Genomic DNA, 25852 nt, shown 5'->3' with positions numbered 1-25852 from the left:
AGGGCAGAAATAATAACTATGTCATGAATAACCAACTCTTTTTCTTCAGATGGGAAAGCATAATATTTTTCTTGGAAGATAACAAAGCTGGTAAACTGATCATAATTTCTCTTTTTTCAGGATGTAACAATTCATAATGAATACAGGTAGTTCTCGACTTTCGACCATTCGTTTAGTGACCATGTGAAGTTACTAGAGCACTGAAAAAGAGTGACTTATGACCGCTCCTCCCACTTACGGTAGCGGCCAAAATTGTGGAAATCTTTTGGGAAAAGTGTATTTTCTAAAACGAGCTAATAACACCACTTTTTTTGGGGAGTAGTACCATAAAATTATATATCAATGGAAAGATAATTTAATCAAGAATGTAATGCAATAACCTTTGTGAAGAATTTGCTGTTAGAATAGCAGTTACAGTAGAAAGAAGAAAAGTGAAACACGTAGAAAAAAGGAGATATACAAAAATTATTACGTCAGTTACTTAGTTGGGTAACCTTTAGCATGAATCATGGCCTTACAACGTCTTCCCATGGAGTGAACCAAGTCTTTTAGTTCTGCAGTTGTTATAATGTGAAATCAAGATTGAATGATGGCTTCTATTAACTGGGTTTTATTGCTGGGTTGCTTCTGACTAACAAGTTTCTTTAGTCGGCTCCATAGATTTTCAATTGGGTTAAGGTCTGGGCTATTCCCAGGCCATTCCAGCAGTGGAATAGGATTATCTTGAAACTCCAAAAAATGGGGCGTTATTAGCCATCAAACCTGAAAAATATATTTTTCCCAAAAGGTTTCACCAATTATGGCCACTACTGTATGACTCTTGCAGCATCGCCATGGTCATGTGATCAAAATTCAGCCAACCGGCATGTATTTAGGGCAGTTGCTATGTCCTGCAGTCATGTGATTACCATTTGTGACCTTTTCACCTGAGTTCCAACAAACAAGTCAATGAGGGAAGCCAGATTCGTTTAATGTCATAGGGTCCCCTTAACAACTGCAGTAATTCATTTAACAATCTGTCCTTGGAGGGAAAAAAAGGTTGAAAAAAATGAGTGTGACTCATTTAACAATCGCCTTGCTTATCAATGGAAATTCTGATCCCAAATTGTGCTCATAAATTGAGTGCCGCACGTGTTGCATTGTCACAAACAGGTAGCAAGCTGGAGAACATTTTTCCCATTTTCACAAAGGAAAAGAAAAAAAATATTTGGGATCCACAACACTAGTGTGATAATATTTCAGATCTGCACTATATTTCATGAATAGATGTTATGCACTTTTAATGGGGAGTGCCTGATTAAGATACCTCTTACAATACTAGACAACACAGTATCAACAGTAGAGACCTTCAAATTTCCATGTTCTACCATATCTCAAGATCTAAAATGGACACCTAACATCAAAAACATCATTACAAAAGCTCAACAAAGAATGTTCTTTCTGCGCCAACTCAGAAAGCTCAAACTGCCCAAGGAGCTGCTGATCCAGTTCTACAGAGGAATTATGGAGTCTGTCATCTGCACCTCCATAACTGTCTGGTTTGGTTCTGCAACCCAACAAGACAGACACAGACTTCAGAGGATAATTAGAACTGCAGAAAAAACAATTGCTACCAACCTGCCTTCCATTGAGGACCTGTATACTGCACGAGTCAAAAAGAGGGCTGTGAAAATATCTATAGACCCCTCACATCCTGGACATAAACTGTTTCAACTCCTACCCTCAAAACGACGCTATAGAGCATTGCACACCAGAACAATTAGACATAAGAACAGTTTTTTCCCAAATGCCATCACTCTGCTAAACAAATAATTCCCTCAACACTGTCAAACTATTTACTAAGTCTGCACTACTATTAATCTTTTCATCATTCCCACCACCCATCTCCCCCCACTTATAACTGTATGACTGTAACTTTGTTGCTTGTATCCTTACAATTTATATTGACTGTTTTCTAATATGACTTGATTGCTTATTTGTACCCTGTGACTATCATTAAGTGTTGTACCTTATGATTCTTAATGAACGTATTTTTTCTTTTATGTACACTGAGAGCGTATGCACCAAAGACAAATTCCTTTGTTTGCTTCTCATCCAAGAAGCTTCTTCAGCTCTGAGTGAAACATCTTCAAAGAAAAACCAGAAAGTCCAGTTGCCTCTTGAAAAAGCACCTTTGAGCTCCTTCCTTCCTTCCTTCCTTCCTTCCTTCCTTCCTTCCTTCCTTCCTTCCTTCCTTCCTTCTTTCCCTCCCTCCCTCCTTCCCTCCCTTCCTCCCCCTTTTCCCTTCCCCTTATTTTACTTCCTTCCTTTTCCTTTCCCTTCCTCTCCTCCTTCCTCTTCTCAATTATCTTCTTTTCTTCCTTTCTTCTTTCCGTCCTCCTGAACGTCCAAGTGAAAATGTCAATATCCTTACAAGATATATCTCAGGGGAATTTCAGATTCTTATCCATATGGAGCTGTGAATGAAACGAGCCCATCCTTCATCAAAACAATTTGATGAAGTCTTAGCCAAAGCCACTCTCCTGTAGCATGCAACTCCAACTTCAGCACAAAAAGAGGGATCAGAATTGTGTGAGGGTGTGGCAGTGACCTCACATCTCTGCCTGGAATCCCAGGTGTTACAACCCTTTGTAGACTGCAGAGACCTACAAGCATAGATGGTGGAAGTGGTGAGATTCAAACAATTTAACAACCAGTTCTCTGCAATAATAATAAGAAGAATAAGAATAAGAATAAGAATAAGAATAAGAAACTCAAGATCTTGTGGGACTTTAGGATTCAGACTGACAGGCACTTGGTCCACAACACACCTGACACAACAATAGTTGAAAAGAAAAAAGTATGGTTCATTGACATTGCAATACCTGGTGATGCACGGATTGAAGATAAGCAGCAAGAAAAAATCACAAAGTACCGGGATTTGCAAATTGAAGTTGAGCGACTGTGGAAAAAGAAATCCTGTGTTGTCCCAATTGTAATTGGAGCCCTCGGAGCAATACCCAAAGGGCTACCCCGCTATTTAGAAATTCTAAATTTGCCGGACTTGAACATTTTGACTCTACAAAAAACCACCTTACTTGGAACAGCTTACATCCTCCGACAATACCTTAACAGTTCCTAGGTCCTTGGTTAGGACTCGAGCTGCTGAGCTATTAACCAGCCTCAAAGGCTGTGAATCTCACTAAAGATTAAATAATAATAATAATAATAATAATAATAATAATAATAATAATAATAATAATAATTTTATTTCTATACCGCCCTTCTCCCGAAGGACTCAGGGCGGTGTACAGCCTATTAAAAGCACAAGACAAACATCAATTAAAATAATTTAAAATTATTAAATAATTTCGGCTCAATATAAAACCCCCAAAATTTAAAACATCTGATTTAAAATTATTATATTGATAGCCCGGCCTGGCGGAACAATAGGGTCTTAAGGGTGCAGCGAAATACCCTGTCGGAGATCTTACGCATTTCCGGGGGCAGTTCATTCCACAGGGCTGGGGCTCCCACAGAGAAGGCCCTCCCCCTGGGTGTCACCAGCCGACATAACTTGGCCGATGGCACCCTGAGGAGACCCTCTCTGTGGGAGCGAACTGGCCAGTGGGAGGCTATTGGTGGCAGAAGTCGGTCTCGAAGGTACCCAGACTCCTGCATCCCTCTGGGAGAAAAAATGGGCCACGGGGGGGGGGATGTGCCGCCCCCCTCATGCTCCATTTTGGGCCTAGGAGGCCTGCCTGCACTTACCTGAAAGCCAAAATGGGGTGCGTGGGGACTCCTAGAAGGAGAGGGGAGGGGCCAGCCAGCAATTTAACTACCGATTCACCCGAACCAGCCCGAACCGGCTGAATCCCACCACTGGCTGATGGAGAATGGCTGGGGAAGATTAGAACAAGGGCAAAACTCAGGTAGGCAATCATCTTACCACCTATTCCTGTGAACTGGGATAGAGCAGATTCCTTAAAAGTAAAATTATGAAACAGGTGGGAAGACTTCATTGCCATCGTTAACTCAGAAAAACCATAGAGGCAGTGAAGTTTCACCCAAAATGACTTGCACCAGTTCAAGTAGAGAATTACATCCCCATCATTGGGAAACACCATTAGTCTGATTCAAGCACTTTTTGCTTTACTCCAGAACCTCGACTTAAGGAGGAGTTTCTGAATGCGCCTCAGACCTTTAAATGTTGGTGTTTACATATGACTAGTAGCTTGATAGATTTATTGATTTACTTAGCATACAATGTCAGGGCAATCATAATGCAGTCCTAACAGTCTAAATTCCCAATGACCAGTAAGATCCCACAGAGTTGGTCTCCTCCAGGTCCCGTAGCTAAACAATGCCAGCTGGCGGGCCCGCGGGGGAGGGCCTTCTCTGTGGCTGCCCCAGCTCTCTGGAACCAGTTACCTCCTGAGGTCCAGACCATCCCCACCCTATTGGCCTTCTGAAAAGCGGTGAAGACCTGGCTTTTCCGGCAGGCCTGGGGCCGTTGATCTCGCTCTTGTGATCTGGCGAGATCCTGCCATGAATGGTGTGAATGAGTTTTAATGTTTTTAATGTTTTTCATTTTTAAATGTTTTTTATAATGATTTTAAATGCATTGTTGTTGAGTCTTCGGAGAGGGGTGGCATATAAATTGAATTAATAAATAATAAATAAATAAATTGCTAGATCATTCTGTTTGCTTGTGTTGCCTATCCTTGGTGGACCATTGAGAGTGAATTAGTAGTTTACACCAGCTGACTAGCGGCACTCAGGTTGCTGGCTCTTCCTTCACTGGTCTCGTCCTACTTTACCTCAAGTTGCTTTGCTCCGGATCCGGCCAGGTCCAGCAGCAGCTACCATTCTTTCGCGCACACAAACACAGCTAAATTTCCCCCATCAAAGTGGTACCCATTTATCTACTCACAATATTGCATGCGTTTGAACTGTTGGGTGGGCAAGTGCTAGGGATTGAGTGGTGGGAGCTCACTCCATCTCATGGAACTGGGCTCAAACTGTGGGCCAGAGTGCAGACCATTTCTGGCCCACAGTTCCAGCATCATTAAGCCACTGCGTCACCGCATCCCAACCTTGATAGAAACCAACTTGCATCTAAACGGGTAGGTATCTAACCCACACCAAGGGCATAATAATATCCCTCAATTATTTTTCAGACCACCCATTTTGCAGAGCCAGATCCCATAAAGAATCTTCCAGAAGGTCATGGGATTTTGGGTTCACCTCCCTTTGCTTATGCTATTGGTCTGGAACTTCGGGAAAAACTCTGGGAGATTATTGTTAAGTAAAAGTAAAGGTTCCCCTCGCACATACGTGCTAGTCGTTCCCGACTCTAGGGGGCAGTGCTCATCTCCATTTCTAAGCCGAAGAGCCAACGCTGTCTGATGACAATTCCGTGGTCATGTGGCCGGCATGACTAAATGCCGAAGGCGCACGGAACACTGTTACCTTCCCACCAAAGGTGGTCCCTATTTTTCTACTTGCATTTTTACATGCTTTCGAACTGCTAGGTTGGTAGAAGCTGGGCCAAGTAATGGGAGCTCACTCGGTTATGCAGCGCTAGGGATTCGAACTGCTGAACTGCCGACCTTTCTGATCGACAAGTTCAGCGTCTTAGCCACTGAGCCACCGCGGCAGAGAAAGAAGAACATGGGAATAGAAGCTGAAGTTTACTTTGAAGCATCTAGAACTATGTGTCTTGGTGTCAACACTTCCTTCCTTCCTTCCTTCCTTCCTTCCTTCCTTCCTTCCTTCCTTCCTTCCTTCCTTCCTTCCTTCTTTCCTTCCTTCCTTCCTCTCTCCTCTCTCTTTCCTTCTCTCTCTCCCTCCCTTCCTCCCTTCCTTCTCCCAGGACATACACGAAGGCAAGGACTAGGTTTGTGCCTGGGGACGCCATTCCGGGCTTTCCCAGCAGAAAAGAATGGCCAGCCAAGCTCTCTGATTGGCAGCTGGGCCTTTCCTCTTCCTGCGTGTGAAAAACATAGCAGGGAAGCGACAGAGCAGAAGTAAGAGGGGTTTTGTTAGTTGTTTGAAGCTCTGGGGTCCGGAACCGGATAAGTCCTGATATTACGCCTGGATTGAGCAAAAATAAATCCATTTTGTTTCCCTACAAACATTTAGCCAGAAAGAAAGAAAGAAAAGGGAAAAGAAAAGGGAGAAAAGCAAGGGAGAAAAAACAGCCCTGGCTGGCTGCGTGGCCTTCTTGCAAAGCTTGCATTGTGGAAGTGTCAGAATCATTAGCTCATTTGGCATATATTTCGCAAGCTAATGCTTCTCCGTTAATTCTCCCTGGGGACAACGTGTCTGCCTTTCAAAGGTTGGGGGGGCAACCAGGCTGAAGAAAGTGGGGCGGTGAAAGCATCACCACAGCAGCGGCAGTGACAAGCTCTGTGGCGTTTGGGACCAAGAATTTACTGATGAAATATGATGACTGATACAAGCAAAAAGAAGAAAAAAAAAAGGAAAGAAAAATACATACCTATTCTAATCCAATGTACCCAGAGACATGTGGGAGTGTTTAAAATGCCCTTAGACATTCTTTGGGTGTGGTTGAAATACATACCTTTACAGTAAGAGCTCTTCTACACCTCTTAGACAGAAAATAGATTTTTTTGAAAAAGTGATTAGGATTCTGGGCATTCCCGCTTCTGAGTGCAGATGGGAGACATTTTCAAAAAAAATGAACATTTCTTTCTTTCTTTCTTTTTTTTTTAAAAAAAGAAACTTATGCACAATAATTTCCAGTGTCAAAAAAGAAAAAAGGAAGCAAGATGAACAGCGTTGACTCACTGAAGAAAGAATCATTCCCCACCTTCAGGCAATAGGTACAAAATTCTCCCAACTTCCTGAAGGTGAAGGAGAAAGCAGGAACAGGTTTGACGTTCATGAAGTCTTCTGGATTTTCAAGGCTTTATCCATGTCCACTTTCTCCAAACATTTTAGCTTCCTTGGCTCTCCACCTCTGCTGCCTTTGAACCTATATAGATAGAAGATAGAGTTCTTTATTGGCCAAGTGTGATTGGACACACAAGGAATTTGTCTTTGGTGCTTATGCTCTCAGTGTACATAAAAAGACAAGATACATTCGTCAAGAACCATAAGGTACAACACTTAATGATAGTCAAAGGGTACATATAAGCAATTGAATCACACTAGGAAACAATCAATATAAACCATACAAGGATATAAACAACAAACTTACAGTCATGCAGTCATAAGTGGGAGGAGATGGGTGATAGGAACGATGAGAAGACTAATAGTAATAGTAATGCAGACTTAGTGAATAGTTTGACAGTTTGAGGGAATTATTTGTTTAGCAAAATAATGGCGTTGAGGAAAAAACTGTCCTTGTGTCTAGTTGTTCTGGTGTGCAGTGCTCTATAGCGTCCTTTTGAGGGTAGGAGTTGAAACAATTTATGTCCAGGATGTGAGGGGTCTGTAAATATTATCACAGCCTGGAGCTCTGTTTTGTACCTCACCATAGTAGAAACGCTCAACCAAAGCCACCAGCACAGCTTTCAGAACCAACTTCAGAAAGATCTCAAAAAAGCCAAGATGGCGGCCATGATCAAAGCACACCTCCTTTTTCCACCGGTCACACATCAAATCACAAAAATGAAGAGTGGGGCTTTGTTGGCATGCTCCTGGCTTTCATTTTTCGACTTTTAGACTTCTAGAACAGTGATGGGTTGCTCCCGGTTCGCACCGGCTCTCAAGAATCGGTAGTAAAAAAATTTAATAGTTCGGAGAACTGGTAATAAGATTGGCTGGCCATGCCACCGAACCGGTTCCCGGCCCAGTCGCAATTCGCATAACCTGCCCACTCCCAATCTATCGCTGCCTCCTGAGTCCCAGCTGATGGCTAGAGGGAAAAAAAACTGTTTAAATTCTTGCCGCGGGGCTTCAAAGGGCCGCCCTACAGCTGATCAGTGTTAAAAGAAAACAAATGAGTAGACCGACGCCTGCAAAAATAGAAAAAACAGCTAGCCACGCCCACCCAGTCACATGACTTCCAAGCCACGCCCACAAAATAAGCCACGCCCACATAACCGATAGTAAAAATTTTTAGAACCCACCCCTGCTCTAGAGGACCCTTCTGAATATGCTGATTTTCATCTCTAGTCCACGATCTACAGTCTAAAACTAACAACCTTTGTTTTTTTTTCACCCTGCATATAACCCAGAACAGCTCAGTGCAATGGCCGAGAAAGAAGCAGAGAAATCTATTGAAAATTACAGATTTCTGAATCATCTTCTTCCATCCAGTTCCATGCAGCAAAAGGTAAGTATTGCAAGTTCCTACTCAATTGTGCCCAGTGGTGAAATGTAAAATTTGTTACTATCGGTTCTGTGGGCGAGGCTCGGTGGGGGAGGGGGTAATGTGAGTTGGGTGGGCGTGCCCAACTTTTTTTTTTTTTTTTTTACTTTTAAAAGCATTTTTTTACAACCTCTTCGACTGAAAAACAAATGCTTTTAAAAGCCTCTGACGGTCAGGCAACTCTGCTGGGATCGTCAGAGGCTTTTAAAAGCATTTGTTCCCTGCAATCTCTTCGGCCGAAAAGGTTGCAGAAAAAAATGCTTTTAAAAGCCTCTGATGATCCCAGCTGAGCTGCGCTCATCATCAGAGGCTTTTTTTTTTTTACTTTTAAAAGCATTTTTTCAGCCAAAGAGGTTGTAGAAAAAATGCTTTTAAAAGTAAAAAAAACAGCCTCTGATGATCGCGCGGCTCAGCTGGGCATTGTGGGGGGAGCGCAGGGATTTTTGCTACCGGTTCTCCGAACCACCCATCGCCATCACTACCAGATCAGATGATCTGGTCCAAACCGGGAGCATTTCACCCCTGATTGTGCCTCTTTTCCATAGACACCCTAATTTTTTTTTTTTTTTAATTTTGATTTATATGCCGCCCTTCTCCGGAGACTCAGGGCGGCTTACAATGTGCTCAGCAATAGCCTTCATCCTTTTTTGTATATTTATACAAAGTCAGCTTATTGCCCCCACAAACTGGTTCCTCAATTTACCTACCTTAGAAAGGATGGAAGGCTGAGTCAACCTTGAGCCTTGGCGAGATTCGAACCTGCAGTAATTGCAGGCAGCTGGTCTTAATAACCAGCTTAATAACAGGGTGCCTTAGACCACTGTACTACCAAGGCTCAGTAATTTTATGTTAACTGTCGAATCACTCCAAAAACATGAATGTAGTCCCTTCCTTTCTAAAGAGATCTGGCAAAAAAAAAACAAAAAAAAACCCATGGTCATTGATTTTTGAGTCTGCTCTGGTCTTTCGTGAAGGCTGATCTCCTTCAGAAAAAAAAACCCCAGTCCAGATGAAGCTGAAACTTCAGATAGGAAGTGTTGATATTGTCTTGGTTGAAGACAGCAGCACAATGTAGAAACCACATAATATTCACCACAGCTCTATAAATCACCCCCGATGCATGCTGAAACACTTCCCAAGGTCAGCCGAAAGACGTCTACAAATCCCTCTGGATGAAGAATCTCTTTGTTTTCTGACTTTAGAAGCGCATTTGCCAAACCAGGCATGATGCACAATGGTTTCTGGTTTTGTACCAAACCTATTATTCCACCCTAAAGAGTTTGGGACCTTCCGCACCGCGAATTGACGTGGGAGTCTCGGCTCTCCCTTCTGACGAAGATGCCCAGACTGGCTTTCAAGTCCATCGGCTCTTAGCTCAGGAAAATATTCCTGCAAGTCCAGCTTTTGACAACAAGATTTGCCCCTGATCAGATACAGAGTCTGTTCTGCCCCAGCTACAGACCCCAAAGAACGCAGCACACACAAAGTCCGTTCAAACCTTAGTTTACTAAATAAACCAGTCTTTTACAACAACGGCTGTTAATTAATTGCATTAACAGCCGCCAAGAATTCAAAGAATAATAAGTGAAAGCTTACTATGGTTGGCAGAATGCCCAGAAGCAATTTGCAGGAAGCTGATAAGAAAAGCAAGACAAGACACGATGGTATGTGAACTAAGTTGTTCCCTGCAAATTGCTTCAGTCGGCGTTCCTCCTTAAATAGGCTAAGGGAGTGGCCAATTAGCCCCAAGCCTTACTCTCGAGGAGTTGCTGCCTTTTGGCAGCTCTGCGCGCCCGTGCATCGAGAAGAGGCTCCTCCGCTTCATTCTCTTCACTTAAGGGAGCTTCTGGAAATTCTGAAGGCCCTGGTTGAATCCCCGCCTCTGGCACCACATCTTCTCCAGCCTCCTCATTGTCCGACTCGAGTGCCAGCTGCACAGGCTAATGGCGCAGCACCACACCAGTCTCCTCGCTGTCTGAATCAGCTACTAGCTGCACAGGCCGCATACGGGCCACAACAGAGTCACAGCTAACAAGTGGTACCTACAAAGCATCCTTCTATCGCACTCACTTTTAATGCTAGTTCCAAATGTCAATGTGCAGTCTAGGTCTGGCTTAGCAAGCTTTTTAGACAGGTCTAGTCCTTCTAGTCTCTCAGAACTTTCAAACAAGTCAAGAAAGTATGGATAATATGCAAGCCATGATTTAGAATCCAACTTGAAACTAAGGCTTCGTGCTTTTGACGTCTTGAGAAACCAACAATAATCACTTTCTGGGTTTCATACAATAGGAAGCAACAATTAAATGCTTAGGGTCCTGACAAGTTCATTTCCCTTTTAGTTTAGCCACCTAGCCTGGCTAGGTGGCTCAGTGGCTAAGATGCTGAGCTTGTCGATCAGAAAGGTTGGCAGTTCGGCTGTTTGAATCCCTAGTATATGTCTCCTGTATGAGCAGGAGGTTGGACTAGATGACCTTGAAGGTCCCTTCCAACTCTGTTAGTGTAACTATTATCCAGTGGTGAAATCCAAATTTTTTTACTACTGGTTCTGTGGGCATGGCATGGCTTGGTGGGCGTGGCTTGGTGGGTGTGACAGGGGAAGGATACTGCAAAATCTCCATTCCCACCCCACTCCAGGGGAAGGATACTGCAAAATCCCCATTCCCTCCCCACTCTGGGGCCAGCCAGAGATGGTATTTGCCGTTTCTCCGAACTGCTCAAAATTTCCGCTACCGGTTCTCCAGAACCTGTCAGAACCTGCTGGATTTCACCCCTGCTATTATCTCATTTCTGAAGGAAGGAACTGTGGATGGCTTCAAAGAACCTGTACATTGCCTGATTTCTTAGAGCAGGATTTAATGATCCAGCGCCTCCAAATTTGCAAAGAGGCCCTAAAAGTCTTATGATAAAGCCATCGTTTTAGCTTTCCACGCCAAGGACATTTTTTTCCCCCCACACCAGCAGTGATATTTTTGACAGGACTCCAATAATGGCAGGGACATTCCGATCTAACTAGTGATAACCAGATAATTATCTAGACAAGGAAGCACAAATGCAGAGTACGTAAACACACAACCAACTTTCAATGCCCCAGATAAGGACTAGTGAGAAAAAAAGATTCTTCTCCTTCGGGACAGTGCAGTAAAAGAAAACCAAGGTTATAATAAAGCATATATTTTGAACCATCTCACCCACCTGATTGCAAATTGTCAACCGTTTGATGTGATTATTAAGGCCGCCATATTCTGTGGTAATTAGAAATGACTGTCCTAGCTGAGAAGTTCTTGCCTCTGGAAGGGACCTGAGCATTTTTAATTTGTGTTCTTGCTACACTCAAGTCAACCAAGCATCAGATATTGAGCTATTGTCTCTAGGACAGAGGTGGTATTCAGTTGGTTCAGACCGGTTCATGCGAACCGGTAGCTCTGACGATCAGCTGGCCCCGCCCACCTGCACCCGCCCTATCCTGTCCTTTATTTCCTTCTTTCTAGCTCAGCTGATTTCCGGGCCTCCGCTGTTCTACTTACTGGGTAGAAGGTAAGCAGCTGACCTTCAAATTGCTGTATTTTGAACGCTGTGCACAAGCCAGTGGTGAAATCCAAATTTTTTTACTACTGGTTCTGTGGGCGTGGCTTGGTGGGCATAGCAGGGGAAGGATACTGCAAAATCCCCATTCCCTCCCCACTCCTGGGGGAAGGATATTGCAAAAACTCCATTCCCGCCCCACTCTGGGGCCAGCCAGAGGTGGTATTTGCCGGTTCTCCGAACTACTCAAAATTTCCGCTACCGGTTCTCCAGAACCTGTCAGAATCTGCTGGATTTCACCCCTGGCACAAGCGCATTAGGTGTGTGCCTGCGCGAAGCACTCGCTCACCTTGTTAAACCGGTTGCATCCCACCACTGCTTTAGGATGAGTAGAGCCTCAATGGACATCTTCGCAGAGAAATGCATGGCCTCCTTTTTCTAGCCTGCATTTGACTCTGAAGCACTGACATTACAGATTTACAATTTAATTGCTATTTTACCATAAACAGGCACAGACGTTTCCAAGCTTCTAGCACACAAGATGTCTTGCAATGCACAGGTGCCTCCCCGGAGTTACAGCTTTAGCTAAAGTTTCTAAGCAGACAGGAAAATCCACAGAATATAGTTCGGGGAAAAAAAATGGCAAGATATGTATAAAGATAAAAAATGGCCACCAGGAAAGCAAGTAAGAAGCTAAAGACATTTCAAGTCCTGTGGTTTCTTACTTCCTCCATAAAAAAGCACACAGGTGACAGCATTATAGGTACAGGCAGTTCTAGACGACCACAATTGAGCTCAAAAGACAGCTGTTAATTGAGTTTCGGCCCATTTTATGACCTTTCTTGTGACAGTTATTAAGTGACTCAATGCAATTGTTAAGTTAGTACCACGATTGTTAAGTAGATAGCAATAACAATAGCAATAGCACTTAAACTTATATATCACTTCACAGTGGTTTACAGCCAGTGATGGGATTCAAATAATTTAACAACTGGTTCTCTGCCCTAATGATTTCTTCCAACAACTCCAAACTCACCAAACTGCTCAGAAAGTTAACAACCGGTTCTCCCGAAGTGGTGCGAACCGGCTGAATCCTGCAACTGTTTACAGCCCTCTTTAAGTGGTTTACAGAGTCAGCCTATTGCCCCCAACAATCTGGCTTTTCATTTTACCGACCTTGGGAGGATGGAAGGCGAGTCAATCTTGAGCCAATGAGTATCGAACTGCCAAATTTTGTCAGGAGAAGTAGCCTGCAGTACTGCATTCTAACCAGTGGTGGGATTCAAGTAATTTAACAACCAGTTCTCTGCCCTAATGATTTCTTCCAACAATCAGTTTGCCAAACTGCTCAGAAAGTTAACAACCGGTTCTCCCAAAATGGTGCGAACCGGCTGAATCCCACCACTGATTGTAACCATTGTGCCACAGCGGCTCATATCTGATTTCCCCATTGACTTTGCTTGTCAGAATGTCGCAAAAGGTGATCACATGACCCTGGAACATTGCAACTGTCATAAATACATGCCAGTTGCCAAGTGTCTGAATTTTGATCACATGACAATGGAGATGCTGCAATGGTGGTAAGCGTGAAAAACAGTCATAAGTCACTGTTTTCAGTGCTGTTATAACTGTGAACTGTCACTAAACAAATTATTGTAAGTTGAATGATCTAGAAGGGTTGGTTCGTTAAAGGCAATGTGACTTTTAAAGCAGCTGCATCTCTTCTCAAGCTTGCATGAAATGTTGAAGCTGGGCTCCGAGAGTTTGCATGAGATCCAAAGGATTTCTAAATCATTGTCCAGGCAAACATAGCTCACACTCCCACCATTGTTCCAAAGTCTAAGTCACAGAATAACAAATGTAAGTTAGAGGAAAGGGAGAAAGTGAAGTCATCCAGCTGAGCTCAACTCTCGGCGATCTCATGAACGTGTCCCCAATAACTACAATGGAAGCCTGGTTAGTGAAGATGACAGAACTTGTTGAAATGGCTAAACTGAGTCGTTCAATAAGAGACAGTATCAACATTTTTGGTGGACTTTTTTTGGCGGAACAGAAAAAAAATGAACTTGCGATTTATTTACTATCTATCATCTATCTATCTAAATCAGGGGTCAGCAACCTTAAACACTCAAAGAGCTATTTGGACCCATTTCCCACAGAAAAGAAAACACTGGGAGCCACAAAACCCTTCCCATACCTGACCATTTCTTGAGCAGCCACAAAACTATATATAGTTGAATTAAACATTCTGTTTTCTTCTGAAACTTTTCTTTTCTTGGATTTATTCATGGTTGGCCTACCGGGGGTTGAAAAGCTCAGTAAATTGCGTGCCAGTGGGTGTTGCACATTGGCGTTTGTGACACATATTTTGAGTGTCAGGGAGCCGCAGCAGAGGGGTGAAAGAGCCACATGCGACTCCAGAGCCGCAGGTTGCTGACCCCTGATTTAGATCTATCAATCTAGAGCCGCGGTGGCACAGTGGTTAGAGTGCAGTACTGCAGGCTACTTCTGCTGATCACCAGCTGCCAGCAGTTTGGCAGATCGAATCTCACCAGGCTCAAGGTTGACTCAGCCTTCCATCATTCCGAGGTGAGTAAAATGAGGACCCAGATTGTTGGAGGCAATATGCTGACTCAGTAAATCGCTTAGAGACGGCTGCAAATCACTGTGAAGCGGTATATAAGTCTAAGTGCTATTGCTAATCTATCTATCTATCTATCTATCTATCTATCTATCTATCTATCACCAAATATATAGGGCTTCACATCTCACAAGAAGTGACTCTGGGTAGCATTAAAAAAACCTATTTCACAATTAGCTACAGGATAGATTATAGAAGGAAGGGAGTCATGAAGAGAGAGGTTAAAATATAATTACTGCTGCAAAAGAGATTAGAAACGACTTCTTTCCATCTTTCTTTATATCCTTCTCCATTCTATTTTCCTTCTATTCTTCTTTTTGCATTTCTAGATTTCTTTTCTCCTTTTCTTTTCTTTTTGGTTCTGTTTAGTTTGTATTAAGTTATTATTCTGTGAAAAGGTACAATAAAAATCAGACAATGGAGGCCCTTCCGAGAGAAGGGAGATTTTTCCTTCACGGGGTTCACTTTATACAGCCACCTGTCTGGGATGATTTCGTTCAGATTCTTGCATAGAGCAGTGGATTAAACTCAGATCTAATGGATCAAGTATTATTGTAGCATCTAGATGGATACCCACAGTAAAAAAACCACCTTTGTGTGTTGACAATATTTGTTAATCCTGGCGTAATCCTTGGAATTGCACAACAGTTAAGGAAACACAAGAGCTGGGTACGAGGCCAACTTTGAGTTGTTTGGAATCAATCAATAATTTTAGCTGCGGCTGCTCCTTTCTCTCAAGGCAGAGGGGCGAAAACCTGGATGCTTTCCATTTGGCAAATAGTTGCTCTTGGCATCCAGCCAGACTGTCAACCCTTCCCACCAAACTTTGTGGCTAGGAAAACATAACATAACAAACATTTCCCCGCTGTTGGAAATTACAGTGGCTGCCACTTTATCATGTTTTACTGCCTAATTGAATGTTCAGCGTACGAGGCCTAAGCATTTTCCTGGCACTCAAATTCCTTCTTTCGAAGGGTTAGTAGTCCTGTAGGAAACAAACTATTATTAAACCACGGTTCCTGATCCGACAGATTAAATACTAAGAACGAGGAAATGGGTCAGAAGGCAGAAGCTGGCTGGAGGAAACACACTTTTGTAATTGGATTTGATTAAGCAAGAGCTCGTTCTTTGAAAAGAGACGTAATCCAAGACCCTCGCGGCTTAATCGGACAAACTCCGGAGGGAGTGTAACGGGAAGGAGGGGCTTGGGTTTTTTTTGGAAAAGTGAAGCATGAAGGTTTTGCAGAGAAAGATAGAGGGAAAATAGCGGAATTTTGGGGAGCCCAGTGAGGTCAAAAATGTCAAGAGATCAGCTTTAATTATAACAATATCAATAGCGTTTAGACTTATATACCGCTTCATAGTGCTTTACAGCCCTTTCTAAGCGGTTTACAGAGTCAGCATATTTGCCTCCAATAATCTGGGTCCTCATTTTACCCACCCCGGAAGGATGGAAGGCTGAGTCAACTTTGAGCCTGGTGAGATTCGATCTGCCAAACTGCTGGCAGCTGGTGATCAGTAGAAGTAGTCTGCAGTACGGCACTCTAACCACTGCGCCACCGCAGCTCATCTAATTCAATTATGCAATTGAATCCGCAGCTCTTTTTTTTTTTTTTATGGGCAACAACTCACCAACTCCCAACTCATGTGAGAGGGATCTTGGAGTCCTAATGGACCAACTTTTAAATGATGTACCAGCCGTATGCTGCCAAAAAAGCCAACACAGTTCTAGGCTGCATCAACAGAGGGATAGAATCAAGATCATGTGAAGTGTTAATACCACTTTACAATGCCTTGGTAAGGCCACACTTGGAATGCGGCATCCAGTTTTGGTCGCCACGATATAAATAAAGATGTGCAGACTCTAGGAAGAGTGCAGAGAAGAGCAACGAAGATGATTAGGGGACTGGAGGCTAAAACATATGAAGAACTGGAACTGGGTATGTCTAGTTTGATGAAAAGAAGGACTAGGGGAAACATGATAGCAGTGTTCCTTTTTTTTTAATTTGATTTTTATTATAACATATAGTGATACATTCAATACATTTTTGGTTCATTGGTGCAAATATATACATATATACATCTACATGCATTATTACTTGTCTTTTATTTGATATTGTTTCTTAAAGCTAAATTTAATTTCAAAACATTTAAAGATAATAGTGCTCAAATCTCTAAGACTAAATGTAATACTGTTCATTTCTCCATGGATTTTGTTGATTAATTAATACTTAATCTCTATACTCTATTTCCTTCTTTATTTCTTTCCCCCATCCATTCGTACCACATGTCCCACACGCTATAAAATTCCGAATCTTCTCTGTCATTAATTTCTGAAGTCAATTTGTTCATTTCGGTGCACTCCAGTATTTTCCCAATAACATGTTCTTGAGATGGTATTTGTTTTTCTTTCCAATACTGGGCAAAGGAAATTCTAGCGGCTGTCAGAATATGTATAATTAAATACTTTTTCTTTTTTGCATATTCAGTTTTCAAAATTCCCAGGAGAAAGGCTTTTGGTTCGAAATCAAAATTTTCTTTTATTATTTCTCTAATCCACATCCATATCATCCTCCAGAATTTTTGTGTCTGATTACAAGTCCACCAGCAGTGATAGAAAGTACCCTGCTGATGGTCACATTTCCAACATTTAGGGCTTAAATTGGGGTAGATCTTCGCTATCCTAGCTGGGGCCATATGCCATCTATAAAACAGCTTGTATTGGTTTTCCTTGTAAACCGTTGCCTTTGTCATTTTAAGATTATTATTCCATATTGAATCTCATTCGTTCAGATTTATATTCTGTCTGATATTTTTGGCCCATGCTAACATCAGTTCTTTAACTACTTCCTCTGCCATATCATACTCCAATAAGTAGTTATATAATTTAGCTAGAATTTTGTCATCCGTACCCATCCATATCTTGTCAAATCCATTTATGCTCCTCTCTATGCCAAATTCCTCCTTATCTTTTTTATATCTGGATTTAATTTGGTTATATGGCCACCAGTCTATAGACTATAGCCCCTGAGGGCAGGACAAGAAGCAATGGGTGGAAATTAATCAAGGAGAGAAGCAACTTAGAACTAAGGAAAAACTTCCTGACAGTTAGAACAATTAATCAGTGGAACAACTTGCCTCCAGAAGTTGTGAATGCTCTAACACTGGAAGTTTTTAAGAAGAGGTTGGACAACCATTTGTCTAAAATGGTACAGGATCTCCTGGTTGGGCAGTGGGTTGGACTAGAAGATCTCCAAGGTCCCTTCCAACTCTGTTATTCTATTCTATTCTATTCTATTCTATTCTATTCTATTCTATTCTATTCTATTCTATTCTATTCTATTCTATTCTATTCTATTCTATTCTATTCACGTAAAAAGGGAGTAAGGCTTCAATTGCACAAAGCCCTTTTGACTTTTTTATGCCTTTCGTAGAGACTTTTGTAGACCTTTCAGAGAGAGTGACTAGACAGATAATCCTCAAGTTACAACCATTCATTTAGTGACCGTTACAAAGGCACTGGAAAAAGTCACTTATGACCAGTCCTCACACTTACGACGGTTGCAGCATGCCTACATTCACGTCATCAAACTTCAGGCGCTTGGCAACCGGCATGTATTTATGACGCATCTCGGGGTCATGTGGTTGCTGTTTGTGACCTTCCCAGATAGCGTCCGACAAGTGAAGTCAGTGGCGGAAACTGGATTTGCTTAACAACCTCATGATTCACTCAATAAGTATGGTGATTCACTTAAGAGCTGTGGCAAAAAAGGGTCATAAAATCAGTCACTTACCAACGACCTTGCTCAGCCAAAGAAATTCTGGCCTCAATTCTCCAAAACAGAGAAGGTAAAATGACAATCAAGACAAGCGAAGGTAGAGGCTGAAACCACTTTGAGACTAGAAGTCTATGGAGATTCTCAGTCATGAGACTCAGTCATGAGACTAGAAGTCTATGGAGAGGCTCAGGGCCAGGCTATCTTCGAGACCGCCTTCTACCACATAGCTCCCAGCGACCGGTAAGATCCCACAGAGTCGATCTCCTCCGGGTCCCGTCAGCTAAACAATGTTGGCTGGCGGGCCCGCGGGGGAGGGCCTTCTCTGTGGCTGCCCCGGCTCTCTGGAACCAATTACCTCCTGAAGTCCAGACCGCCCCCACCCTATTGGCCTTCCGGAAAGCGGTGAAGACCTGGCTCTTCCGGCAGGCCTGGGGCCGTTGATCTTGTTATAGTGATCTTGCGAGACCCGGCCACCAATTGGAGTTTATGTGTTTTAACGTTTTAATGTTTTAATGTCTTCTTTTAACTTTTGTATGGGATATTGTTGCATCGTTTTATTCTCTGTTGTAAGCCGCCCAGAATCCCTTGGGAGTTGGGCGGCATAGAAATGCGACAAAATAAATAAATAAATAATAAATCATCCAGGTCATGGTTGTCCCAAAGGTGCTTTTTCAGGAGGCAACTTGTCTTGTTTTTTTTTCCCTTTGAAGGTGTTTCACTTCTCATCCAAGAAGCTTCTTCAGCTCTGACTGGATGGGAAGCTGGTCATTTGCATCCTTTTAGCGAGTCGTTAAGGCCACTTGGAGGTTTATCTGTGTCCTCAGGGTCACGGATTTCCCAAAATTGTAGACTACAGGAACCATTTGCACTACTCAGGTGACCCTGAGGACACCGACAAACCTCCAAGCAGCCTCAACGGCTCTCTAAAAGGATGCAAATGACCAGCTTTCAGCAAGGCACATAAATCCTTCCATTCCCCACCATCCAGTCAGAGCTGAAGAAGCTTTTTTTTTGCTCCCAGGGGGCTGCAGGGAGACTTACTAGCCCAAAATGGGGCACAGGAGGCAGTGCAACCCTAATCCTAACTCTACCCCTAACCCCCACGTCCCGTTTTTGTTCCCAGGAGGGTGCAGGAGGCCTAGTGCTGCCTGTCACACCCCCTGGCCACGCCCACCATGGCCACGCCCACCCAGCCGGTCATTACGGCAGAGAACCAGTTGTTAAATTATTTGAATCCCACCATTGTGTAAAGGGTATTGTTCTTTTCAACTAAAACAATTCCTGACTCTTTGAGAAACAATTCTCTGTAAGTATCTGCATTTTTGCAGAGATAGGCAACAACTCCTCCTTCGTTGTTTATGATTTTGGTTTTCTCAAAATGAAAACCAGCGTAAAGTGGTTAGGCAACAGCTTGGGCTGGAATAACCCGCTCAATTCAATCAGCCATAGCAGAACTAAAATTGACAAATGCAGTTTGTGGACACTGCCGATACATGTCCGTTACAGTTTTAGATTCACACAATACAGATCTGACACTGTAAGACACTAGAAGTAAAGGCCGCCCTTGTCTTCATTTAAGTGCAAAGTTGCCGTCAGCCAAAAAGAGTAGGGGAATTCCGAAGTTGAATAAAAATTCATTAATAACGGTAATAATAAATACAACCCTTTGGTTTGGAGAGGGCATTATGAGGCCATTTCTTTTGTGCTATAAAAGAGCTCAGAACTGGAATGCAAGTCATCTGTGCCGTAGACATATAAATGTTTTGCTTAGGGGTGACTGAGGATGTGGCATATGTAAGAAGGGCGAGGCCTTAGTCACTTGATTGTGGACCACATCTTGGCTTTTTTGAAAACCCCTCCGCAGAAATGCCCCCATTCTGGGATACATATAGAATTTCCTACTGCAGGCAAGTCAGAGATGCATAATATTCTTTGCTAGCTAATTAAAACCCTCAGATTTTTTTTACGGAGTGATCTCCAAACTTGGCAAGTTTAAGACTTGTGGACTTCAACTCCCAGAATGCATCAGCCAGCATGGCTGTTCAGAGGTATTTCACGAGAAGAGTCCTCTGCTTACAACAGAATCCCTTATGCCACCAGGCTTGAAATTTTGGGCTTAGACAACTTAGAACTACACCACCTTCGGCCTGACCTAACCGTAGTACATAAAATTATCTGCTACAACGTCCTACCTGTCAATGACTACTTCAGCTTCAACCACAACAATACACAAGCACACAATAGATACAAACTTAAGGTAAACCACTCCAAACTCAACTGCAGAAAATGCGACTTCAGCAACAGAGCGGTCAGTGCCTGGAATGCACTACCTGACTCTGTGGTTACTTCCCCAAACCCCCATAACTTTATCCTTAGACTGCCTACTGTTGACTTCACCCCATTCTTAGAAGGTCTGTAAGCGGCGTGCATAAACACACCAGGATGCCTACCATCCCTGTCCTACTGTCCTCATTTATTCATATCCTTATCCTGTATTCATAATCATGTTTATACTTATATCTGTTGTCTTATACATGCTTGACAAATAAATAAAAATAAAATAAATAAAGACTCAAACTTGCCAAGTTTGGAGACCCCCATTTTAGAGAAATGGCCAAACTCTGCAACAATACCACCTACAATTCCAGAGCCGCTTGCCAGAGAGTTGGGTGGCATATAAATTTAATAAATAATAACTCACCATTTTAACTGACCTCGAAGGGGAAATAAAAATAACTGGGATGAGTTGCATAGAACAGTAATGTTATTGGAATTAACTAATTAATAATTAATTAATTAATTAATTAATGGTTTATCCATATCCTGCCATTAATATTTTTGACAAATAACTCAAGGCAGAGAATATAATAATCTGCCAAATATAATAGTCCACCAAACAAGATTAATTCATGAGGCCGTGATTAATCCGGGTGCCATCCCCTGTTTAGGGCTGCATCTTTCACTTCTCCTATTGGCATTGGGATTCCAGCAAATATCATGATTGATCAGGCAGAAACTCAACAGGTTCTCTGTCCATTTATTTATTTATTGGTTCGATTTATATGCCGCCCTTCTCCGGAGACTCAGGGTGTCTTACAATGCATTAAGCAATAGCCTTCATACTTTTGTATATACCTGCTTAGTAGGACTTTCCCCCCCCCCAAGTGGTGTTCTTTTTTATACAAAGTCAGCTTATTGCCCCCACAATCCGGGTCCTCATTTTACCTACCTCGGAAGGATGGAAGGCTGAGTCAACCTTGAGCCTGGTGAGATTCGAACTTGCAGTAATTGCAGGCAGCTGGCAGCTAAGTGCTACTTAACAGCACTTTAGTCCGCTGCGCCACCAAGGCTCTTTCGCAATCATTTCCTGGAATTACACCTACTGGATTTTTTATTTATTTATTTATTTATTTATTTTTGGTAATGGTTGCTCTTAGTGCCGTGTTCAACAATATTTCAGGTATGAACAGAATATGTCATCGGTGGATTAAAAGTTGTTTGTGGCCTCTGTTGAAGTAGCCACAGACGGAAACCTGTTGCAGCACGTAAGTTCCTCAATTTCTCTTGTACACCAATGAATTTCTTCTGGAATTACGTAGAATTCAATTGTTATTCCTAACTGCAGACTGGGCCTGCTATTTTTGCAGCCATAGTAAATCATGATCTTAGACAAGCAGAAATTATTCCAAATCATCTCCTAGCAAAATTTACATTTCGCTTCTCATCCGAGAAGCTTCTTCCTCTCTGACTGGATGGTGGGGAATGGAAGGATTAATACTCCTTGCAGACAGCTGGTCATTTGCATCCTTTTTAGAGAGTCATTGAGGCCACTTGGAGGTTTGTCTGTGTCAGGGGTGGGTTCTACTAACCTTTGCTATAGGTTCGCAATGGGGTTGCATGCGCCAGACATGGGTTTCAGCAGGTTCTGACCAGTTCTGGAGAACTGGTAGCGGAAATTTTGAGTAGTTTGGAGAACCGGTAGTAAAAATTCTGACTGGCCCCACCCCCATCTATTCTCTGCCTCCTGAGTCCCAGCTGATTGGGAGGAAAGGGGATTTTGCACTATCCTTCCCCTGGATTGGGGAGGGAATGGAGATTTTACAGTATCCTTCCCCTGCCATGCCCACCAAGCCACCCCCACTGAGCCATGCCATGCCCACCAAACCACGCCCACAGAACCGGTAGTAAAAAAATTTTAAACCCACCACTGGTGCGCGCATACTCCCTTCACTCGCACTCAAGCTGAGCTTCTGTGCATGATCGCCTATGACAACATCCGGGGCGGTGGGCAGAGTCTCTTGCCGGTTTTACTACCAGTTCTTGCGAACCGGTCTGAACCAGGGGCAACCCACCACTGGTCTGTGTCCTCAGAGTGGTGCAAATGGGTGTGCAGCAGGGGTGGTATTCATTTATCTTCGCTACCGGTTCGTAAATGTTAGCACACGCGCCACTTCCACACATGCACAGAGCCTTCCATGCATGCACAGAGCGTCAAAAACAGGATGTGATGACGTCTGGGCGGGTGGGTGGAGCCTCCAGCAGCCACCGCTACTGGTTTGCCCGAACCAGATAGAACCAGCTGAATACCACTTCTTGGAAGCCTTCTTGGAACTGCTGAAGGGAGTGTGTTGTGGAGCTGTGCTTTCTGCAGGATGTTTTTCCTCTGCCCTGTGTCCCGTCAGGATTGAACACAGATGCAGGCTGTTGGGGACGAGTCTGTGCTGTCTGCATCTCAAACTGAAGTGCGAATGGTTCCTGTAGCCTGCAATTTTTCTGGAAATCCGCTCGTACTCCTGCACCATTCGAAGGGCGTTCATCCCAAAGTGCATCGCTAAAGGTCTTGGGGAGATTCTCAGTTATCCAGGTCATGGCTCTGCTTTCTCAAATTCTAAAGCATCGGGTAGAGTAATTAACTTGTAGCCAATCATCTGGAAGGGGCGGGGGAATGCAATCCAGCGTTAGATGGTTCCTTTGATTCTAAGATAGAAAAAGGATATAAATACAATTCCTAGAACCCTAAACTGCCTTTTGAGCAGAGGTGGGTTTCAGCAGGTTATGATCAGTTCTGCAGAACCGGTAGCGGAAATTTTGAGTAGTTCGGAGAACTGGTAAATACCACCTCTGACTGGCCCAGTTGATTGGGAGGAAATGGGGATTTTGCACTATGCTTCCCCTGGAGTGGGGTGGGAATGGAGATTTTGCAGTACCCTTCCCCTGGAGTGGGGTGGGAGTGGAGATTTTGCAGTACCCTTTCCCTGGAGTGGGAAGGGAATGGAGATTTTACAGTATCCTTCACCTGCCACACCCACCAAGTCACACCCACCAAGCCATGCCATGCCCACCAAGCCACACCCACAGAACCAGTAGTAAAAAATTTTGAAACCGACCACTGCTTTTGAGAGTATTTTTTTTTTAAATTATTTTTAAACAAAACTTAAAACATAATACAATTATCATCCACTACAATTACAGAAAGTGTATTGATCGTTTACAGATCTTTTGTGCTTAATCCTCTATCCGACAGTTTATTACATTATTATTCTCATTTACCAATTATTTGACAGTAGTTTATCCTCCATAAGGGAAATAAACCCCTCTTTATATATTTTATTATTTTATCCATTTCATAGTTCATATTTCATTTCCATGCTTTCTTATCTAACCATTGATAAAATAAATCCCATATCAAATAATATTGCTTGTCTTCTTGTTCCCTAATTTCAAATGTCAATTTACTCATTTCAGCCCACTCCAAAATTTTCTTAACAACATCGTCATCCGTGAGTATCTTCTCTCCTTTCCAGTTTTTAGCAAATACAATTCCAGCTGCCATTAAAACATTCACAATTAAATATCTCAATTTTCTATTGTATGTTTCTGGTAAGATCCCTAATAAAAATATCTCTGGTTTAAAGTCAATGTGCTTCTTTGTCATTTTTTCCAGCCATGTGTGGATTTTAGTCTAATATCTTTTGGCATCCGCATATGTCCACCACATATGGTAATATGAACCCGGAGTCTGATGACACTTCCAACATTTCTCCGATTTATTCTTGTACATTCTTGTACATTCTTTTGCTTTGGAGAGTATTAAGGGTAAGGAAGTTATACCTGCGAATAGATAAAGGATAATCAGCATGTATAGAACAATTAATCAGTTGGAACAGTTTGTTTTCAGAAATTGTGGATGCTCCATCACTGGAGATTTTTAAGAAGAGGCTGGAGAGCCATTTGCCTGAAATGGTATAGGGTCTACAAGCTGTTAGACATGGAAGTACCTACTCTGACAGAGGTTCTGTTAACAATAAATATTTTGGGATCCATCTAAAGACAGATGACCCTCTGAACTTTGTTGTGCCTGCTACTTTTCTTTAATACCAGGTTACAGACAGTGAAACTGCTAAAAGCTCATTAAATCAGTTAATGTTCCTTTAGTAATTCCAGCCATTGCTTAGTAATCTTATTCTTAAAAGGTGTCTACAAATACAGACCTCGGAGAGATGTGTGCACTTTTGAAGCCAGAATGTCTCAAGCACCCCTTGAGTGGCAAGGGCAACTCAAAAATACATTAAATAGATAAAGTAGAATAAATAAAGAGCTATCCAAACTCACTTGTGACCACTTTTGAGAGGCTAGAATACCTCCGGCTGATTGCATACCCAATTTGTCTCCACCCAACAGGTTACTGCTTCAGGTTTCACAACTTGGTCCTTTATGCCTCATGAATGTTGTCGAGTTCTTTGAAAGTGTCAACAAGCATGTGCGATGGAAGTGATCCGGGAGGTATTGTGTACTTGGACTTTCAAAGGCTTTCAACAAAGACCCTCACTAAAGTCTCCTGAACAAACGTAGCAGCCGTGGGATAAGAAGAAAAGTCCTCTTACAGCCCGGGAACTGGTTAAAAGAAGAAAAAATAAATCAAGAGGAGAAATAAAAGGATAGGCTTGCAAGAGAAAGAGACTAGAGCAGGGGTCTCCAACCTTGGCAACATTAAGCCTGGCGGACTTCAACTCCCAGAATTCCCCAGCCAGCTTGACCTCAGTGGCTAAGATGCTGAGTTAGTCGATCGAAAGGTTGGCAGTTCAATGGTTCGAATCCCTAGTACCACATAATGGGGTGACCTCCCGTTACTTGTCCCAGCTTCTGCCAACCTAGATGTTCGAAAGCACATTAAAAAAAATGCAAGTAGAAAAATAGGGACCAACTTTGGTGGGAAGGTAACAGTGTTCCATGTGCCTTTGGCGTTTAGTCATGCTGGCCGCATGACCACGGAGACGTCTTCGGACAGCGCTGGCTCTTCGGCTTTGAAACGGAGATGAGCACCGCCCCCTAGAGTCGGGAACAACTAGCATATATGTGCGAGGGGAACCTTTACCTTTACCTTTAATTGAGCTAGGAGATGGTCAATCTGGAGATAATTCTCCGTGTTGATGAACAGAAACCACCACGAAGACTTTCTCCACCACCAAAAGAATTGCCCTAATCCTTGAGGATTAAATTGGCATTATTGATGGGTTTCCCATTGACACTTGGCTAAACTGTTGTGAGAATGGAGTGAAAAAGTCACGAGAATTTCCTAGAGCCCAGGGA

General features: G+C 42.8%; 1 long non-coding RNA gene across 1 annotated transcript; it reads right to left on the bottom strand.

The window, feature by feature from the left end:
• Positions 1-23655: 23655 nt before the first annotated feature.
• LOC148112946 (uncharacterized) lies at positions 23656-25156 on the bottom strand. The gene is made up of 2 exons (XR_015728781.1): positions 24875-25156; positions 23656-24373 (listed from the first exon to the last, which is right to left on the bottom strand). It is a non-coding gene; the product is annotated as an uncharacterized LOC148112946 (long non-coding RNA).
• Positions 25157-25852: the final 696 nt, after the last annotated feature.

Source organism: Pantherophis guttatus, chromosome 7 (genome assembly GCF_059756535.1).
Source record: "Pantherophis guttatus breed Tessera chromosome 7, ASM5975653v1, whole genome shotgun sequence".
NCBI lineage: Eukaryota > Metazoa > Chordata > Lepidosauria > Squamata > Colubridae > Pantherophis > Pantherophis guttatus.
The sequence above is the reverse complement of the archived record's forward strand: the minus strand, read 5'-3'. Positions and strand labels throughout refer to the sequence as shown.